We start from the raw sequence: 11,417 nt of genomic DNA, 5'->3' as shown, positions 1-11,417 counted from the left end.
TTTATGTATTATTATATATACAGTTTAATGTATACAGGTACTTACATTACATATATAAAATTAATAAATACTTACTCTTCCATTATGAGAGCCAAGCGCTTGGAGCGCTATTAACAAGGATTTCATTGATAAACCTGGGCTGTTCCTTTTAAGGAAATGCCAGTTGTTCAGGAGTTTGGTGCTGAAGAATGTGTTACTTTTCCTGGCTGATGAGCAGAAGTATCCACCATCATAGCATCTTAGCATCTGCAGGAAGGCTGTATCCACACTCTTTACACTCAAATATGGGCAGATAAAGGTCATACCTGCCTAGAAAGCTTAGTTTTAGTATTTATTCCTAAAATAAAGCAGCTTATTTTGAATCTTTTGTAAAACTCATCTCCATCACTGAATGGATATGTTTGTGTCTCAAAGATTGAAGTCCACATGCTTGGGTATGGGTATCGTCACTAGAACTTCAGTGATGCTACTATATTCAGTGATGCAAATACTCATAGACTTATGTGTTCAAACTTAATATTAAATAAAATATACCTGAGAGCATTATGCAAGTACACATGATGTCAGAACTCTTTATGTTAAGGTTACAGTCTTTACAGTTACAGGAAATTTTTGGCACAGGAACTGGCACAACAGGTTCTGAATAAGAAAATAATAATAAACTTAGCAGATTGCATATTTAAATAATATTCAGTAAGTCAAATGCCATAAAAATTGAATTGCTTATTGAGTAAAAAATTTATTTATTTTTTTCTTTCAATATTTTGGTACTTATATTGTAAAGGCTTACTAAAAAGAAAAGTTTTCATATGTAAAGAATTTTTTGGTTTACATACATACGCCAGTCAGTAAATGTCCCATTAAGGTCAACAGTCACAGTTGGTGGCAATGCTTCATAATATCCACTGGCCCAGGAAAACCTATCATGGAATGGGTTTAAAAAATGTTTTTTCATATCACAGTGGTAGCTGAATAGGCGATGACAATCTTCACATTTGATGCTGGCTTCAATCATACATTTGAAGCATTTTGTGTCTGTCAAATGAAAATATTTGAAAACATATGTTCAAAAATATCGCATCTTTGTCTAAAAAGACTTCTGTACAGTTTCAGATCATGCAGAATTAGGAAAAAAAATATTTATTTATTTATTTATTTATTTATTTATTTATTTATATACAAGAAGGTACATTGGGTTTGTGAGAATACATTAGATAGTACAGTATTTACATTCTTGTAAAGCCACTAGTACGCACAGCGTTTCGGGCAGGTCCTTAATCTAGCAGATAATTTTAAGTAGGTAATTTCAATCAGAATTGATAAATGATAAAGATTCATTACAAGAGAAAAATGAGATGAGAGAGATAAGTAGGTATATTAAAGCATATTGTTATATTAAAGCTCTGATTGATTACATTGACAGCTTGATTAGTAATTTAAACAAGGTTAATAGACACCATACAGCAGATTGACAGCACATATAAGACAGCAATGATCACAATGGTAAAGATGTTCAGATTGGGTACATAAAGATTGGGAGACTGGGTAGCAAAAGATACAGATAAACAAGATTTATAAACACCATACAACAGATTGGCAGCACATATAAGGAAACAGCAATGATCACAATGGTAAAGATGTTCAAATTGGGAACATAAAGGTTGGGAGATTGGGTAGCAATTGATACAGTGCAATTTTAAGGCAAAAAGTGAAAAACTATGAAGATGAAATTAGGTACTTTTTAGTATTGATTTTGAATGATGTAAAAGTTGGACAGCTTTTCAATTCAGTAGGGAGTGAGTTCCATAAACTGGGTACCTTTATTTGCATAGAGTGTTTACACAGATTAAGTTTAACTCTGGGGATATCAAAGAGATATTTATTTCTGGTGTGGTGATAATGGGTCCTATTACATCTGTCCAAGAAGAGTTTCAGACAAGGATTTGCATTTAAGAACAGGGTTTTGTAAATGTAGTTGACACAAGAGAATTTGTGGAGTGAGATTATGTTTAGCATGTTTAGGGAGTTAAACAAGGGGGCTGTGTGTTGTCTGAAAGCAGAATTTGATATTATTCTGATAGCAGATTTTTGCTGGGTGATGATGGACTTGAGGTGGTTTGCAGTGGTTGAACCCCATGCACAGATACCATAGTTGAGATAGGGATAGATTAGTGCATAATATAGAGAGATGAGAGCAGAGTTAGGAACATAATATCTGATTTTGGAGAGTATACCAACTGTTTTAGAGACTTTCTTAGTTATGTGTTGTATGTGGGTACTGAAGTTGAGTCTCTTGTCTAGGAATATGCCAAGAAACTTTCCATCATTTTTATTGCTAATGTTTACATTGTCAATCTGAAGTTGAATTGCATTTGTAGATTTGCTTCCGAATAGGATGTAGTAGGTCTTTTCTATGTTAAGTGTTAGTTTGTTGGTTGACATCCATAAGTGGACTTTTTTTAGTTCATTATTAACAACACCATTTAGTGTATGTGGGTTGGGGTTGGAGTAGATGAGGGTAGTATCATCAGCAAACAAAATAGGTTTCAGAATGTTAGAGACATTAGGCAGATCATTAATGTATATAATATGGTCTATAAGTATACATAAACATTTTTCATTAGTGATAAAATGCTTCGGGTATATTTAAAACGAAGTATCCACTCTCTATTCAAAAAATATAACTAAAAAAAATGCAAATATAATAAGTTGTAATGTAAACTGATATGCTGATGTAAATAGACAATTTGCTTATAAGTATTGTCTATGTACCTTCAACTGGAACAGCGTGCCTACACACCTCCCACTCAAATAGAACTGACCGACTTTCTTCCCAAGAAATTTCAGCCTTCATTCTTCTTTGCTGCCATTGAGAAATCTTCACTTGCGATTCTTGGATTTTTTTTATTTCTGCAGCAAGTTCGGCAGCGGCTGAAATTATTATACTTTAATTATAATCTTACACTGATTTTTAGACTATCTTCTTTAGCTATTTTAAATTTCACTCAAACTATAAGTCAATATTTTGACCAAAAAATATTTTTATATATAAATTTGAATAATTTTATATATATATATATATATATATATATATATATATATATATATATATATATATATATATATATATATATATATATATATATATATATATATATATATATATATATATATATATATATATATATATATATATATATATATATATATATATCTTGTGAGAGCCTTGGTCTTGTCTCATACACACACACATCTTGTGAAAGCCTTGGTCTTGTCACACACACACACACACACACACACACACACACACACACACACACACACACACACACACACACACACACACAGACCTTGTGAGAGCCTTGATCTTGTCTCACACACACACACCTTGTGAGAGCCCTGGTCTAGTCATGCACACACCCTGTGAGAGCCTTGGTCTTGTCTCTCACACACACCTTGTGAGAGCCTTGGTCTTGTCTCTCACACACACCTTGTGAGAGCCTTGGTTTTGTCACACACACACCTTGTGAGAGCCCCTTTTCTAGTCATGCACACACCCTGTGAGAGCACCCTGTGGTCTTGTCTCACACACACACCTTGTGAGAGCCTTGGTCTTGTCTCACACACACACACCTTGTGAGAGCCTTGGTCTTGTCTCACACACATACACACCTTGTGAAAGCCTTGGTGTTCTCTCACACACACCTTGTGAGAGCCTTGGTCTTCCTCGCCAGGAACAGTGCTGCTGCTCCTGGTTATGGCCGCATCCAGTTCATAATCATTATATGGAACATCACATTCATCATATTGCTTGTTCAGCATAAAATTAATGAGAGCATTTCTGTCTTCGGGCTTCCAATATAATTTCTCCCTTCTGCTAGCTGGTAGTATTTCAGAGCTGGAGACCTGAGCCAAGTTTGTAGTTAACTGGTGTCATGAACAAGAGTGGACGTAGCCTCGGCTGCCTTCACGTGAGTTGTTCCTGGGCGTTCCCTCCATATTTGAGGATCTGTACATATTGGGATAGGATTTATATATGAAAGTAGGTTAATATGATAAAGAATAATGAGATTCATGAGGAGTTAAGGGCATACTGTGAGGAGGATGGATCAGAAGTTGATGTACCTCTGCCCAGACGAGTTGGGGATTCCCCAGGAAATGCAAGGAGCTTGTGAGTATAAAATGAGCAAGAGAAGACAGTGTGTGGACTAATCAGCATCGCGCAAGATGGTGACGTCACACCGAAAAGACGCCGACTGGCAGCAGCTCATCACTTCACTTCCGAGCACGAAAGGTGGCGGACATCCTGTCTGTGCTACCGTTCTTACCCCTGACTTGTTTCGACAATTTGAAACTTGTGAGAAGGCCCGAACCAAGAATAGTTTAGGCCGAGACTCCCAGGAGGAATGGGGTCCAGAAGCTGGCCTCGTATGAAAACTGATACACCGTGATGACGAGGGAAAATGTGCTGAGGATGCGTCACATCGTGGCGACCAGGAGCTTGACCCACTAAGCAGTCAGTTATCGTCAAAAGGAAGGCGTTTTAACTGCTGGGTAACAGCCTCTCTCAGATTTTGACTGAAGTAGAACTGCACCTTAGTACTTATCTGGGCTGGTAAACCAGCGGCTGGTGAAAGCAAGACACATTGCCTTGCTGTATGGCTGGTGAGTTGGATCCTGATTCTTCAATTAAATAAAAAACACGTTAATAAGATCTTGTCGGCATGTCAGTTGTACACCCAGGATGATCTCAATGTCTCTAACGTTGTCACCACACCCCAACTGCCTCCGACTAGAAGTATGTAAACAAATCGAGAAGAACACGCAGTCAGTGCAGTGTTGTCAAGCAATTTATACAATTGGAAGGTTCGTTATATTGGAGGGCCTCCTTGACCCTATGGTGTGTGGGTTTGCTAGGGAAATTATGCTTTTACGAAGATGTCATTTACGGATTACCTCGATACTAAGCTAACATGGATATTTATTGTGGGAATTTCTTCCATGCTGGATGATTTCCGTGTAGACTCCTTAGATATCCCCAAAGCTTAACGAGTTCTCTCTGAAGCAGCCCCTCAATTCCTGGAAAATAGAGGGATAGGAGGATTAGCCTCTCATTAGTTGGCTGTTGTCTCCTGTGTTTTAGTAATGAAGATCTGGTTCTTTGTGCAAACATTCTATATGTATCTTGTAGGATTTGATCAGGTATCCTCTGTGTCTGAAAAAAATCCCAAAGACGCTAATGGAAACCCTCTAGTCTCTCCCCATGACTGTATTTTTTTTCAGTTGCAGTCCCAGAGAGTAGGAAGTTGTCTCACAGTGGAGACGACATATTTTTCTTAACTTTCCATCGAAAGTTTCTGCTCTGTACAGCCTCCCCCAGATCCATAGAGACAGGTTACAAGCAACAGGCTCATGGCCAGTCTGACCAGTGTTGAGTTGCTGCCAAGCACCAACAAAACCTGTTGACCTCATCTGTACAGCTCTACTCACACAGCTATTAAATCTTCTCCCGGAACAACTAAAAGGATACAACTGACTTCCTTGAATGCTTGCGGCACTAAAGTGACCTGCCACAAGGAACATGTGTATTTTCGCTTGATGTAGTATTCTTGTACCCAAGTATTCCGCAACGAGGAGCAGCATGGCGAGTGGCGACATTTATTGACATAACTACAAGATCCTGCTCGATCCTGCATGGAGGCAGGTGTCTGGAAGCCCCCGACCATAGAGCTCCTACAAGAGGCAATACTACATGTCATGTGGAACCATGACTTTCGAAAGGAAGACCTACAGACAAATTATAGGAATGGTTATTGGGGCATCTAGTAGTGTAACCATCGTGTATTTGTACACGGATTTGAAGTGACCAGGCAAGAGTACAGACCAGCGACGGATCTACCAGCGCTACATAGATGAAATTTTTGGAGTAATGATGGGAGTCGAACACGGTTTCACGGCTCTCTTCGCCTGGACAAATGGCCAGTGGCCATTTCCGCCTATGGTAGTACGTCCTGATGCCCCTACTGACACAAAGGTAAAGATAGCAGGGAAACTTTGTATAACCACTTTGAAGACCCATCAGGAACACCTGCATTTTGAAATCTCTGGTGACCTCCCATCCGTACTCATTTTACTTCAAGGCGTCCAGGAAGATCTTGATGGAAATAAACCCCTGTATAAAGGGTTTAGTTCCAGGGCCCCCCTGTAAGGCAGGCTCATACAGGGGGTCGCCTTCACCGCACCCAAAGGTGTTGGCCTTCCTATGAGTGTGAAAAAGTTCAGGGGAGGGGAGGCAGGTTTCTGGGTCTGTTTCCTGTTCTGTTGACCAACACAAGGATTGGGCGAGGTGCAGGTTTGGTTTGCTTCGACCAGTGATCTGTGAATGTTCACATTTCAGTCCGTTTCACAACTGAGGAATAGGAGGCCGAGATGGGTGCTGCCGGAACTATACCGTTTAGTAATCTCTGATGTGCATAGCTGTATATCAGAGTCGCTGCCGGCGGAATTCCTAGCAGGCTGCACATTGTTGTGTACTCTGGAAAACTTAAGATTCTGAGCACCCATCAGCTTAAATAATGTGGTTTTGTGAGGAAGAGCACATCAATATTCCAAGATCCAGAGAATATTTTGTCTGCAAGGAAACAACACCGATTTTGTCTACAACTGATGGACAATGTTGTTGATTAGCTGCTTTCCAGCTGACAAGTATTCTGTGCAACCCAATATGCAAGTGACCCAAACTGTCGTACTGCAAATCATCGCCCATGACCAATTCATATATATTTTTTTGGGTGAGGACTGTATTTTTTTGGGTGAGGACTATAAGTGACTAGGTCACTTACAGTCCTACCCTGAAGGGTAAAGTGATACCCTGCGGGCATTGCCACAAGGAAACCTTAGAAGGTGTACTGAACTTGACAGGGAGAAGTAGACCAAATCACTCAAGTAGGTGTTAGGTATCCCGAATTCCACCTGGAGGATTCACTTTTTAACCTCCGTTGGAGGGGAAATAAGTTTCTCCAGGCCTAGGAGTGTCTCAGGCATTAGGTAGGGCGGTGAATTGGTCCTTACTATGTGGAAACGTCATAGGGACGTCAAAAAGAAAAGGGCAATGGAGGCAGTTTTCAGATGAAAAATGGACAGTGGACCGAGGTACAACAGGCACTGAAGAAAACTGCTGTCGAGGCTACACCAAGTCCTTCTATTAGTAAGACACCAGACATAATAGATCTAGAGAGGATAGCACCAGTCACACACAGGCCAGCATGTGACACCACCAGTCTAACACCAGACATCGTCTGACTCTGCACATCTTCCAAAATTCAAGATAAAGCAGACGAACCACTTTCCTTCAGCATGTGAAGTAGTAATGGCAATGGAAGAGGAACAACCAGAGCTCAAACTTTCCACTACAATCAACCTGAAATGGTGTCATTATAATTTCTCCTGAGACCAACAGACTGCAAATTAGTTAGAAATCATAACAGTTCTGCAAGGGAAACCTGTATGCTTAGAGTAGCTGGACTCTTCAGAAAGATGCACGAGAGTCGTGCTTTTTGAATACCCAATTGACTTTCACTGGATCCAATACTAGAACACAATCAAATCCTGAATGTGGAATAATGCCGCACAAAAGTAGACAAAGCAGCGACACGTCAAGTTCTGGTGACCATCATGGGACATGTGAGAGAAACATTGAATCTTGGAAATTGGGTGATATACCAGCAGAGACCATACGCCCCGGAACTCTCAACTGTCAAAAATACGGTCACCATAAATCACACTGCAACGGTCAGGAGAGAGAGATGCGGAGTGTGCAGCCGGAGGCATCCGACCAAAGACTATAGCCAAGCACAAGACAAACCAGATCACAACAGCCAAATGTCCAAATTGTGGAGGCGAACATCATGCCTGGAGCACAACCTGCTCTGCACGGAAGGAAAATGTGCAGACAGCTAAGGCCAGGATAAATACTCAAACCAAAACTATATACACCAACACCAACGTCTGGAACACTCATGCACAACCACAACAGACACTCACTCTTACAGAACAAACTTTCCCAAATCTGTCAACTCCAAATCAGAAAATACATACCTATTGAAGCAACCTTACGAGTCATAAATACTCATTCTCCGCCTAAGTAAAACAGAAACAAGAAACAAGTTACACTTAGTAGGCCAGCCGTAGGTTTAGGGCCCGCTTAGGAATATCCCTTAAAAAAATAGCCTTATATCATGGCCAAAAGGTATCTTTCTACTTTTGGCAGGTGAATTATCGACATGGACCAATTCTTAGACAGGAGTTCAGCTGACCCATTGGTCGGCAGTTTCTTCTCATTTCTAATCCGACCATGCCAACTTAAACTCGTACAATAGACAAGTGTTGTGCATATATTCCTAGTCAGTGGGGTGGAGGTCTCAACACCATAACACCAGAACTTGCACAAGCTCTAAGTCTCGGACTTGAGTAGAACTGTTAACGTTAACCTGCAGAGTACAAATAATCATTTACCTAACTTAATGATTGTCACTGTGTCATTCTTAATAATTTTATTCATCATGAAAAGACTGAGGAAGGTGAGAGTCTGCAGTGATCTGTGCAGACCAACCTTCTCCCTTCATCCTTCCCCCTTCCCCTTTCCCGTTGTTGCCGTCCCCTTGTGTGGTCAGTCTTCCCCCCCCCCCCCCATCCCCTGTTGGCCGTTTGCTGCCATAAACTCGAGTCAACTTACCCTTAGGCAGTGGGACCATCGCAAGTCACTTGTCCTCCCCTGTTCCCTCAATCCTATTTCCTCTAATCCTCATCACCAGTCCTCTTTCCAATCCCTCTTCCCCTCTCTTTCTGTCCTCTCCGTAACCATTGCCAGATTTAGGGCCAGTACAACTCTAGGGCCATAACATTCATACTCTCAAGTTTCCTTTAGGTGGTCAGGGCAGCTTCTTCCCACGAGATGGGTCGTTATTGCGTAGTTCCAGTTTCTGGGAGAGGACCGCCCCTGGGGCAAGTGTTAGGCTTTTCATTGGCCAAGAGCAGGTGCTTTTGGTTCATTGGGTAGATGTGCCAGCGAGGCCTAGTGGGCAGAGTCCCCTAGGGTAGTGCCAGGCGTCCCATTGGCGGGACTCTCTGGGCCTAGAGTGGCCTTTTAAACTCTTTGGCTCTAGACCATGAGAGGCGAGGTTTGTGGGGGCCTAAGGAACTTAGTGGGTGGAGTTTGTTTTCCACAGGTAGCTTGTTAGAAAATATTTTAGTTAGTGTGTCTTAAAGAGTGACTGGAGATAGGTCCCTTCAGGACCTGGGGCAGCCATCAACATCTGACCAGATTGCAGTTAAGGTATTGTGCCACTTGAGTATTTCATGTATAATCAGTATTTTAATCCATTGCCTTTAGGATGTTTTATTAGAGCAGGATATATGCAGGCGATGAGTCACAATAACGTGGCTGAAGTATGTTGACAAGACCACACACTAAAAGGTGAAGGGACGACGACGTTTTCGTCCGTCCTGGACCATTCTCAAGTCGATTGTGAGAATGGTCAAGTCACAATCGACTTGAGAATGGTCCAGGACAGACCGAAACGTCGTCGTTCCTTCACTTTCTAGTGTGTGGTCTGGTCAGCAGGATATATGTTCATTTGTAATAAAAATACGTGCCTGTTTCAATGAAGTATATATTAATGTATTTTCTGACTTAGTTATTTGTCCTCCCCCCCCCCCCCCACCTTTTCGTTATTAATGCTGTGTTCTCTTCATACGTGGTATTCATGTGCCGTAATTGAAGTCCCTCTATTCTCAGTAAGTAAAGTAAAAGTTATATAATTCACTCTCCAAGCATTATCATCAAGAGTCATATGCCCTTGAGTTTTCATGATTATTGATTTCTTTCCTTCCTGGGAGATCAGTAGTAGACACGTTCAGGTTCTGGTCAGGAAGGTGGTGGCAGTCGTATATCAATTAAGTTTTTTATTCATTATTTTAAAAGTAATAATCGCTTCATTGGTTGCTCCCCCCTCGTTTAATATTTCAGTCTTGATAGTACTAGTAGTTCATTGAGGGTCACAGTGATCTGCAAGCAGTGTTAAGCTGGGGTGTTGAGTGGAGAAAGGGGAAGAGCAGATGGGGTTATTACAACTTATTACCAATGAGATGATTCCATTATGCCATGATACCAGGAGCATGGTTCCATTATGCCACGATACCAGGGGCATGGTTCCATTACCTTCATTAGCTCTAGAAATTCATTCATAAATTTCTTGTAGGGTTTTGAAGTGATTTGCTACCAGTGAGAGCTCACTATAACTAGATATTTTATTTCTTCCAGCAGGTCGTTAGTAAATGACTCTCAACATCCAACAAGATGATGTCACTAGACAGAGTACTGAACCGGTTATACAATGTTGTCCTCCATTCCTTATTTCTGTAGCACCACTCACTGATTTCCACAAAATTAATGTGAATATTTCTTCTTGCAGGAGGAGACTGGACTCACATTCCACTGACTTCTGGACTGATGAAAAGAACAAGGATATGCTCATTTGTATTAGGTATGATTGTTAAAATTAACTATTTTTGTGTAATGTAAGAGTGTCTCTCAAACTTTATAGTGTGAAATTCAATAATGTATTGACTATAGAAGACGCTTTTCAAAATGTTGGTACTCCTTATTTTTATTGTATCAACACTGTTAGGGGCGCCTAACAGCTGGGTGCACACCGATTCGGGTTCGTAGTTGAAGACAAATCAGCAAAATGTTTTTCAAGCTGATGCCCCTGTTACCTAGCAGTAAATAGGAACTGTCGGGGTTCACCGTAAGAGGGGCGAGTAACAGTATACCCAAGGTCACTCACCGTAGCCCTGCGGGTCTTCACTCTATCCTTGCGGTGCCACTGTACGCCAGGAGAGTATCCCAGTCAATCCCAACCGGCCTCTGATCGAGAATGAGTGAGAACACAGCTTGTTCTCTTTAGAGCTGTGTGCCCGCCTCGGCAAGGGCTCTACTATTAATTAACCACAAGGTCGCCAACTGGTGTTTCCCGTGTCCAGTAACACGTCAGTGGTTTTGTTGAATTGTGGTAACAGTGGCAAGAGCACACTTAATAGGTCTGCTATCAGGCAGGTATTTATTTCTATCACTCTATCTCCTTTCACGTATTATATAGCCACAAGAAATATGGAGGGGATGATACAAACGCCAAGGTATTTTGTGTTTTACTTAAAACTCAAGACATCACATCCGTATATCAACAAGTATATCAACAGCTATTTCATGCGTAAGTCGCTCGTTCCCACATATAATCATGAACTCGCCAAGCTGGTAATGCTCCCCCTCACGTCAATGTCAAAATCAGCTGGGCGACTCCCCCCTCACTGCATGATCTCTCACTGCGTGATCTCTCACTGCGTGATCTCTCACTGCG

Source organism: Procambarus clarkii, chromosome 72 (genome assembly GCF_040958095.1).
Source record: "Procambarus clarkii isolate CNS0578487 chromosome 72, FALCON_Pclarkii_2.0, whole genome shotgun sequence".
In the NCBI taxonomy this organism is placed as follows: Eukaryota; Metazoa; Arthropoda; class Malacostraca; order Decapoda; family Cambaridae; genus Procambarus; species Procambarus clarkii.
Note: the sequence above shows the minus strand (reverse complement) of the source record.